Source organism: Gossypium raimondii, chromosome 3, assembly GCF_025698545.1.
Source record: "Gossypium raimondii isolate GPD5lz chromosome 3, ASM2569854v1, whole genome shotgun sequence".
NCBI classification, from domain to species: Eukaryota; Viridiplantae; Streptophyta; class Magnoliopsida; order Malvales; family Malvaceae; genus Gossypium; species Gossypium raimondii.
Genome location: NC_068567.1, coordinates 32,405,413 through 32,416,769, shown reverse-complemented (window position 1 = coordinate 32,416,769; position 11,357 = coordinate 32,405,413). Strand labels below are relative to the sequence as shown.

General features: G+C 31.3%; 1 long non-coding RNA gene across 6 annotated transcripts; it reads left to right on the top strand.

Moving 5' to 3' along the window:
- Positions 1-836: 836 nt before the first annotated feature.
- On the top strand, positions 837-9,383 carry LOC105794084 (uncharacterized). Of its 6 annotated transcripts, XR_008194388.1 has the most exons (12): positions 837-1,033; positions 1,798-1,870; positions 1,994-2,041; positions 2,778-2,900; positions 3,887-3,933; positions 6,368-6,727; positions 7,783-7,923; positions 8,010-8,254; positions 8,335-8,561; positions 8,642-8,734; positions 8,809-8,910; positions 9,067-9,377. It is a non-coding gene; the product is annotated as an uncharacterized LOC105794084 (long non-coding RNA). The 6 variants fall into 6 exon arrangements; XR_008194389.1 differs by lacking the exons at positions 3,887-3,933; positions 6,368-6,727 and having other exon boundaries at positions 9,067-9,179; positions 9,240-9,383; XR_008194387.1 differs by having other exon boundaries at positions 3,887-6,727.
- Positions 9,384-11,357: the final 1,974 nt, after the last annotated feature.

The following is an 11,357-nucleotide window of genomic DNA, read 5'->3' as shown; positions in this document are numbered from 1 at the left end:
TGTTTAGGATTTTAAACAAAACGGTGTCGGTTTGCTCCGTGTATAGACACTTTTCGACAACATCTAACAGAAACATAAGAAAATATTATGTGTGGTGTATTTTCACTTCTAATACTAGGAGTTCAATCCTTAGATATCAATAACTTCACTAGAATCTTGAAATACATCCAGTAATTGATAGTTCAATCATTGGTTTTGCTAATTTTAATTGTTGAATTTTCATCAATAATGTAGTGTTTAGGGTTTTTTTTTGTCTGATTATGAATTTCATCCTTCTATTTTATGAAAAAAAGTTAAGCTTTTACTTTAATTCATTAGAATTTAATCTTTATACTTAAAAAAACTAATTTTAAAATAATTATTGGAATTATTAAAATTTTAAGATACCAAAATTAAATTATGGATTCTAGAAAGGTTAACAAGTAATCTTATCCTTATATTCAATTTTAATTTTATAATTTTCAAAGAAAAAACCTTCAAAAATAGTTTTATCATTTTGAGATTGCATTCACCCTCCGTCTCTTTATTGGCTTAAATTACAAAATAATATCTAAATTATATTGTTTTTCTGAAGTTGGTACCTAGATTTTTTTTTTGACATAACTGTTATTTACACTAACTCTGTTACCCCGATTGCACCTAAATTATGTTGTATTAACCAAATTATTCCAACCATTAAAGGCATTAGCAGCGTTTATGATAAAAACGCCATAAAAAATAAATAAATAGTAACTTTTTGAAAAAAATACCGTAAAAAACAAGTATAGTGACATTTTTATGGCGCTTGGTTAAAAACGCCTTAAAAAGTCATTTCGTTTTAAACGAAACAACGTCATTTTACACTCCTCACTCTCATCCCAACCTATATACCCGAAAGACCTTATTTTTTCCCCCTAAAAATTTTCCCCAAATCTTCCCCAAATCAGAATCCCTCCTCTGCTGCATCGCCCTCCTCCACTCGACCATCTGCTGCATTGCCGTCGAGTGTCCCTTCTGCTGCGTTGCCATTGTAATCCTCTGCTGCAACCAATCGGTAAGGTTTTTCTCTTTCGCTGTTAATCTGGGCAGACCTTTGGATGGGTTTTTCTCTTTTTTCTTTACTGCGGAAGAGTAGGTGAATTAAGTGGCGCTCCCTTTTTATTTTTCAAATTTTTCATAATGACACATATTTATATATTTGAATATTTGTATGTGTGCTTTATAAATCTATATATTATCGTCAGAAATAATCGATTTCTTTTCTACTGAAAAGTATATATATATATATCATGAATCCTGAATGGTAAGCTCTTAATTTTTTTTCGAATCTGAAGAAAAAACCTTTAATTTTCTAGTTTCCTTTTGATTTCATGTTAAATTAATCATTTTCAATTTATATTTATATGGATCTGCTTGTTTTCCCTATAATTTATTTGTTTCTTTCTTTATCTTGTTTATTGATTTGCTTTGCAAATCGGATCCGATTGATTTTTGTTTCAGATCTGTTTATTGATTTTCTAGCTCTGTAAGTTTGATAAGAAATAATATTTTTAGCTGAAATTTTTGATTTTTGGAAGTAATTTCTTAAGTTAGTTAAAAGTTTCTGGAGAATTTTAATATGTTTTGAAGAAATTTAAGCTTAAAGGTTGAAATAATCGTGCATCGATTGTTCGTTTATATTCTGAAGTCGTATCAAGGAGCTTGGCTGCTTTATAAGATTTCAATTGATCTATGTTTATATGTTGAGATTTTATATATATACACACACATATACTGTGTATAAATATCCTGAAATTGGTCTGTTTGTTTTAATGACAGTGATTATCTGTTTAAGCTTTTGCTTATTGGTGATTCTGGTGTTGGGAAATCATGTCTACTTTTGAGGTTTGATGTAAGTTCTTGGTCCTTTGATTTTAATCTTTTGGATCTTAGCTTCATGATTTGTTATCTTCTCTATCCGTTCACCAAATGTTAATGCTTTGAAAATCATTTTTCTTTAATTTTGGTCAACCAGGATGATTCATATCTGGATAGTTACATCAGTACCATTGGTGTTAGCTTTGTGAGTATCGTCTTAATACTTTTTTCTCTCTTTCTATATTAAGCATAAAATAAACAGACTTTTGCCTTGTAAAAAATCACTTAAAGCTTCTATGCATGTTATTGACAAAGATATTTCATTCCTGTAAGACTCAAATCCCATTACAAGTTTCTTGATTGAAAGTATTGTAGCAACATGTTCTGATTTTAAAAGAAAAGAAGAAAAATAAAATAAAAGAGTAAAGTTTCAGCTATGATTTGATTGTCTTGAACATATGGTTTTTCTTAAATGTAAATAATAATGCTCATTTCCAGTTCATTACAGGCCAACCCTAGCTTGCTATGGTGATGTTTCTATTAATTTGTTTAAACATTTTACCTAATAAAACTAATATTTCTTACCCTAAAAAACTAATATTTCAGTTTTGTTTCTGTATATAATATACCTGATGTATATTACTAGATAAGTAGGGGATTTAGTATTGCAAATGGCTTGGAATTGGATGTACTGTTTTCCTCTGCCATATTATACCTGATGTAGGTAACTTGGATAAATTCTTAGTGAAAATTTATATTCTGGTGTACTTTTATATTGCTTCATTTGAACTGTCCTTATTATCTATACCTAATGAAAGTCAACATTTTTTACAAGAGCGTCTTACTGCTATTTGCCGCATCAATCCGCTGCTATTGATGTGAAATTCTGCTATTACTGCTTTTGAGGTCTTTACTGGTTACGGTTTGTGCTACTACTGCAGATTTGCATTTGGCTGGCAAAACAAGTGTGATTCCAATTTGGCTGGAGGAATTCCTGCTCAGCTGGCAAATTTGTTAGCTTTCATACACTAAAGCATTGCACAAAAAGCATAGATAACCAGAAGGTTAATTAATCTTTTAAATTTGCTTTTTAGTTTTTTAAATTGACGTTTCAATTTGGGATCATTGTCGTTGGGACTATTTTATTACTGTACATTTTTCAAGTTTATTACTGTACATTTTGAACTTGTGCTTCTTTTTTTTTGATAATATTTTCAAGTATATATTTAATACTAAATAAGTTTTGATATTAACAATGTTTGATTTTAATATTTAATAATTTTAAAATTTTTAAAACTTATAAATATATTTTGTAAGAGAGTAATTTTGATCATTATTTAAATTTATTTGGGATCTTTGTAATTGGAACTATTTTATTACTGCACATTTTCAAGTTTATTACTGTACATTTTGAATTTGTACTTTTTTATAATATTTTCAAGTATATATTTAATACTAATTAATTTTTGATATTAACAATGTTTGATTTTAATATTTAATAATTTTAAATGTTTTAAAACTTATAAATATTTTTGTAGGAGAGTAATTTTGATCATTACTTAAATTTATTTTAATATAAAATCAAAACTTACATAACTTTAAAGAATTTACATAACTTACATAATTTACATAACTTTAAAGAATTTTCGATTTTAACTTAATAACTTATATATATGTATATCATAACTTACATAACTCACATATAACTTATATAACTTAATTACTTACATATATCATATCATAACTCACATAACTTAATAACTTATATATACCATATCATAACTTACATAACTCACATAACATACATAACATAATAACTTATATATATCATATCATAACTTACATAACTCATATAACGTATATCATTTAATAACTTACGTAACTTACATAACTCACATAACTTACATAATACATAAATATATATCGTATCATAATTTACATAACTCACATAACTTACATAATACATAAATATATATCATATCATAACTTACATAACTTGTTTATACTTATAAATAAACAACTTACCTGTGTAATTTATTGTCAAGTTTAGACTTCAAGAACTACGAAATGGAACGGTCTTGGATGAATTTGTCAAGGGTAAGCAACGACTATCGAAATAGAGTACAAACTTTTCTAAATTTTGCATTTCTAAATGCAAGCCAAGAGAATATGATTATTTGCCCGTGTAAGAAGTGTGGCAACATCAATTGGCATTTCCGTGAAGTTTTCTATGAACATCTAATTGTTGATGGGTTTATTCGGGGGTATAAAAATTGGATTTTCCATGGAGAGTGCACATATAGTAGAACCTCTTCAACGATTAATCCGACTTATTCTCATAGTGCTTACCATCAGTCTGTTAGAGAAGATGACATGGAAGGTATGTTGCGGGATGCATTTAACATGCGCAGTCATGGTTTGTAATCGTTTCCACCCGATTTTGTTGCATTCGATGATTGTAATCTTGGTGAAAATGTTTTTATCGAAATGAGAAGAAGTGTACCTGATGAAGAGCCAAATAGCGACAAAATTTTACACGTTACTTAATGAAATGAATGAAGAACTTTATGAGGGATCAAAATTTTCAAAAATGTTCTTTTGTATTCGTTTTTTTAGTTAAAGTGTTTGGAAGGGTGGACCGGAAACTCTTTGACAATACTGTTAGAGTTTTTGAGAGATGTTTCTGTTTGCAAAAATCCCTCATTCATGCAAAGATATGAAGAAACTGATAAAAGATTTAGGCATTGGGTACAACAAAATTTATAGTTGCCTTAATGACCGCATGTTGTATTGGGGTGATCGGAAAAACCAATAGTCTTGTCATGTATGCGGTAAGTCTCGCTGGATGAATAGAAATACAGAAGATGTGAATGAGGATGAATATGATGCACAGTCAAGAAAGAAGCCAATTAAGATTTTGCGGTATTTTTCGCTAATACCAAGGCTTCAAAGGCTTTTCATGTCGTCGAAGACAGCCGAGTCTATGACGTGGCATCATGATGGACGAATTGATGATGGATTATTAAGGCATCCTGTAGATTCTTTAGCTTGGGAATCATTTGACAGTAAATTTTTAAACTTTGCAAGTGATCCTCAGAGTGTGAGGCTTGAGCTAGCATTTGATGGATTTAATCCTTATAAAATCATGAGCACTTCGTACAGTACTTGGCCTGTAGTGCTTGTTTCTTACAATTTGCCTCCATTAATTTGCATGAAGCAATCTTCTTTAATCTTATTTATGATTATCTCTGGCGAGAAAGGTCCCGGAAATGATATTGACATTTATTTGCAGCCACTTATTGAAGAGTTAAAACAATTATGGGCGGGTATTGAAACATATGATGTATTGAGAAAGGAGAACTTTAATTTACATGTAGCTTTGTTGTGGACTATTAATGACTTCTCGACTTATGCCAATTTATTTGGTTGGAGTACTAAGGGACGTTATGCTTGTCCTTGTTGTGCTGCGCAAACATGTTCGAAGTGGTTATATAATGGGAAGAAGTTCTCTTATATGGGGGCATCGTAGGTGGTTAGATAGAAATTATAAATTTAGATTTCAGAGTACTCTATTTGACGGTACTGAAGAGTTCAGAGAAGTTCATTCGCAGACCATTGGATCTAAAATCTTATTCATGTTGAAAGATATGAATTTCAGTTATGGGAAGATGAATCAACTGCCCAACATGCAAACAAAGAGAATATCAATGGATGAATCTGATGATGAATCTGATGATGAATCCGATAAAGATGATGATCTTAATGAGGTAGACTTGTGGAAAAAAGGAAGTATTTTTTTTGAGTTATCTTATTGGGAGTATCACATTTTACGACAATCTTGTTGTCATGCATATTGAGAAAAATGTTTGCGAGAACATCATTGGGACAATTTTAAATGACGATGGAAAATCGAAAGACAATCTTCAGAGTCAACTTGATTTAGTTCACATGGGAATTCGGTGTGATCTTCATCCCCAAGTACTTTCAAATGGGAAATATCGGTTGTCGCCTTCTATTTTTCAATGTCAAAGAAAGAGAAAGAAGTGTTTTGTATGGTGTTGAAGGATATAAAGGTCCCAGATACGTATGTATCAAATATATCTCGATGTGTGAGTCTTAAAGACTGAGGACTATATTCCTTAAAATCACATGATTATCATATCTTGATGCAAGATTTACTATTAGTTGCTTTACGGTGTTGTATGTCAAAAAATGTGACGTCTTGTATAATTGAACTATCCAATATAATGAAAGCCATTTGTGGCAAAGTTTTGGATGTTCAAGAACTTGAGAAAGTATAAGATTGAGCCGATTTGACTTTATGCAATTTGGAGAAGATCTTCCTACCTTCCTTCTTCACTATTATGGTGCACTTGCTAATCTATCTCCCTCATGAAGCAATACTTGGTGGACCCGTTTTCTATCGATGGATGTATCCTATAGAAATGTGCTAATTTATTTGTAAATTAATAATTCATTCACCTCTATGCCTTTAGCTACAACTTTTGATAATGTTGTATATCGTGTTTAGGTTTCTATCCAAATTGAAGTTTTATTACCGTAATAAGCGTTATCCAGAAGGATCAATTGCTGAAGGTTACTTGGCAGAGGAGTGTATGACTTTCTATTCTAGATATTTAGAAGATGTTGAAACAAGACTGAACAGACCAAGTAGTGAAGGTTACTTGGCAGAGGAGTGTATGACTTTCTATTCTAGATATTTAGAAGATGTTGAAACAAGACTGAACAGATCAAGTAGAAATGTTGGGCTCACTGATCATAATGGAGAACCAATCAGCAAAGTTGAAATTGCAGAATTAGATGATAGATCGTGGGTACAAGCATATTGATATGTTCTTTTTCACCATGATTCAATGGAACCATTACGCAAGTAAGTTCTAGAATTTGATAAATATTCATCTTTTTAATTTGTTTATCTTCTAACAAAGTGAACCTTTTTTTAACATAGTGAATTCAAATAAATCTTAAGATCTCGTTCACGCTCCCGAAGATTACAACATCGAGAGATTAAAAAGTTATTCACAGAATCTTTTCATGAATAGTTAAGCCAAACAGTATGCAATTGAAGCTTTCACTGACAAATAATAATGTTTTCTCATATCATTTATAATTACTCAATTTATTTTCGATTCAATAGGTTTGGAGTGGGAAGGACGTCAATGACAAAGTTAAATGGCTTTCCCAAGGTCCGAATATAGTAGTAAAAAGATATAGTACCTTCCTCATCAATGGATTCAAATTTCATACGAAATATCGCGAGAGATTGAGAACTCAAAATTGTGGAATAGTTGTTAATTCTTCAATTATAAGTTATGCTAGAGCTAGGGACAGTAATCCTGTTGAGGGAAATGTGGAGTATTACGGACTTCTTACTGACATTATTGAGTTGGATTACTATGGCGAATAGAAAGTTGTCTTATTTCGATGTGATTGGGCTGATGTTAATAATGCTCGCGGAATTAAATAAGATCAATTTGGTTTTACAATGGTGAACTTCTCTCGATTGATTCACACTGGACAACAATTGATAGATGAGCCGTATATATTTTATTCTCAAGTGAAACAAGTTTTTTACTCAAAAGATCCAACTGATGAGGGTTGGTACGTTGTACTCCGTAACATCCCTAGAGACTTGTTTGACATGGGCAATGGAAGTAAAGATGACATCGACTAAAGATAAAAAATTTTGCCTTTTCCAGAACAAAACTTAAATGAAAATATCCCTATTACTAGTACACAATTTCAATAGGTTCGCCAAGATGTTGAAGATATTTACGAATTATGATGTAGGATTTTACAATTTTTTTAATTATATTTAATATCATAATTTAAATCTTGGTCTTATTAAATATTTCAACTATTTTATATGTACTATTATTGTTGTAATTAGTTACTAAAATTTCAACTATTTTATGTGTATTGCAGATAAAATGCCTAGAAGAAGATTGCGAGATCTAAGTATTATTCAAAAGACTCCAAATTCGGAAGAAACAAATAGTGAACAACAGACTGCTATTGGATCTTTTAATGTTCCGAATACACTTGACGAACTTGTAGAAATTCAAAGTAATGTTAAATTTAATTTACATGCGTGTTGACTTTTATTATTGATTTCTTTTCAAATTCTTATATTATAATATACCATTTTTCAGCTGAAAGTGATGGGACGCGCAGAGGTCGAGGACGTACACTACTTAAAGATTTATACGAGTTAAATCTTGTCGAGCGTGTCAAAGCATCTAGAAACAATCTTGGTCAGCCTGTTGGATCAGAAGCTCGACTTTTAGCAGGATATTTGGGTATTATAGCTCGAAATGCCAATATGTTGCCTATCAACTATGAGTCATGGCATCAAATGCCTGATAGTAACAAAAGTCAAGCTCTCGAAAATATTAAGGTAACAAAACGTGAATGTAATTTATAATACTTTGGTTTAAGTTTCATTTATATTTACTTTCTAAACTTATGTTTTTGTAGGAGAGGTTTGCTTTAGAGGTCTCGGATAATAATTTGCTTTAGATGTCTCAGATAATTATGTCAAGAAGGCATTGGGAAAAAGATGGAGAGACCATAAAAGTACTTTAAAGAAAGAATAATTTAAGACAAAAATAGCACTCGAAGAGAAATTATGAAATGTCCTGCCGGGAATGTTGAGGTACCAATGGGAAGATAATGTTAGATTTTGGAATTTAAAGAAATGAGAGGTATTACGTACTTTCAAACTTTTATAATTATTTCGGTTTATAATATTTACTATATACGTAATAATAATTTCATAATGTAGGATCGTGAATGAGTTGGAACAAGCAACAGGCAAAAACAGAAATTCACTCACACAGCTGGATCGAAAAGTTTTGCTTGTGTAGCTGAGGCCGAGGTATTTTGAATTTATTAATAGTGTCAAATATTTATTACTTTCTATTAAATAATATTTTTACTACTATATTGTAGGAACTATTGTCTAGTCAAAAAGTTGGACGCCTTCAGCTTTTTGACATTATACATAGGAAGAAAGATGGATCTCCTATGACTTCTGAAGCTGCAGAAATTATTGTATGTTTACTTAATAAAATTTGAATTATTTTAAATATTTATAGTGTTTAATTATAATGGTTTAATTCTTTATTTGTAATGCAAATAATGTTAAGTTATGTTGCATTTGTTTTTATAATATATATTGTGTTTCTAACTCTTTGATTGATTTATTAGGAGAAACTAAAGGATAAAAAGGCGAAGTATGAAGCGATTGCTTCGAGTGATAGTTCTGTTCATCTTGACGACATTGATAACCGGATTATTATTGAAGTTTTGAGTCCTAAAAGGTATGGCCGAGTTTGATTTCAAGGATATTTTTTTAACCCAACCTAATATTTTGGATCCAGCTCACAGCAATACATGCCTTCGGGGAGTTAGGCTCAAGCTGAAGTTTAGAGGTTAAGAGAACAGATGGCACAGATGCAAGCGAGCACAGATGAATGAATTGCTCAACTTAAAGCGGAAGCTGAAAGAAAATATGAAGAACTCCATTCTGACTTAAAGGGGGCAAGGCAATGAGGAAGCAGAGAGCGAGCAAAAAGTACGACGCACTCTAGCTACAGTTTCAGAATATGATGAAGATGTTTCAACAGTCGCAAAATCTGCCATCTTAGACTACTGTATGAATATTTTTAACATTTTAACTTTTAACATTATTATAAGAATAATTTGAATTATACTTCATTTATCAATTTATATCTTATATCATTCGTTAAATTTAAAGTATCATTTAGATTTGCTGTTTTTAGTTGGATTCCATGCTACAGGAAGGGTTGTATATGGATGAAATTTGGATGTTAAAAATCTGTGAAAGTTAGTGGCATTTTTTGTAAAACGCCGCTAAAGAACGGTACTTTTAGTGGTGTTTGTGAAAAAGGCTTCGCTAAATGTCATGTTCTTTAGCGGCGTTTGTGAAAAAGGCGCCGCTAATGGTCATGTTCTTTAGCGGCGTTTGTGATAAAAGTGCTGCTAAAGGTCATGTTCTCTAGTGGCGTTTATGTAAAAGAAACGCTGCCAAAATTAGCGACATTGTCTATAGCAGTATTTTTTGCAAGCGCCGCTAAAAGCCTGTTTTGCTGTAGTGTTTTCATAATGCATTATTCATTGTGCAAAAAAGGCGGATGAAAATGAATTGTTTCCTGTTAGAAAGATAAGAACGATGTCTTTCTTTCTTTAAGAAAAATTCTTTATTAGTGTTTATCAATTTGTAATCTTTATATTTCATTTTAAAGAGTGATAATAGGAAAAAAAACAAGAGTGAAAACTAGTGCAATGGAAAATCAAACATATGATTGTGTTGAATCAGTTTCTCAAAGGAGTTGTTTGGACGTTGTATGATTTATTTGGATTCACTGATCATCATAACATGTTGGAAGAAGATAGTGAGCATTCATGTAATGGTGATGGAATTTGTAACACCCTTACCTGTCTCGACGATCAGTACGTGTGAGAGATGTCATCGGAGCATGTATGAAAAAGAAATCTTAATTTTATTTAGGAGTGAAGTTTTTAAAATAATTTTATAAAGCATTTAAAATATGTTTTAGACAAATTGAAAGTTTTAAAAATAATTTAAAATGATTTAGAATTGATTCGTAGTTGGTCAAAACCCAAAACGTGCCTCGGAAGGTCAAAATAACATAAAATAATGTAAGGTTGTAACAGTGTCGCGACGAGGTATTTATGACGTTGCAATGGAACTTACTCAGTAATGAAGTCGTGACATGGAAAATGTGTAGTCGCAATGTTGCAAATTCATGGTTGCAACGTAACTCACTGAGTACTGATACGTATAAAATATATAGGTTTTTCAAGCACCTTTTTATTTGTAATCTATGCAAATTTCGAGTATATGGACAACTAATTGAGTGATTTTAGTTCATATTTATGCATTGGGAATAATTTTAGTAAAGTGTGTAATTTTATGAAATTTAGTATTAATTTTACATAATTTTACTATTTTATGCTACATGTTAATTACTCAATTTGTTGCAATTGGACTGCTGAATTAATTAATGTGGGATTCAATAAAAACATACATGTGAGCTAAAATTCACCTCATTTGGATGGTTAGATGATGAATTGGGCTCAAAAATATTGCCTTGACATAGCTTGAAGACGGTTGCTGAAGAGAATTAAATTGTTTCGTAATTAGGTTACTAAAACCGCCTAACAAGGGGGAAGAGAAGCCCAAATTCGATAAGACACCAAGAGCTGCCAAAATTAGCTTCGGATTAATTAAATTGAAGGCCCCTACATCTGTGAAAAAAAATCACAAATCGGCTCCCAACTTAAAGCTTGATTGTTGTCCAATCCATGCCATGAATTAAGGGAGAAATGGTCACCAAATCAAGTAACCAACAACCTCCCATCCCACATGCCATGGCCGACCAAGTAAGGGATCAAACCAAGAGATCTCCATGCTATTTTTAGCAAAATCCCAAACCATTCCTCTATTATAAATA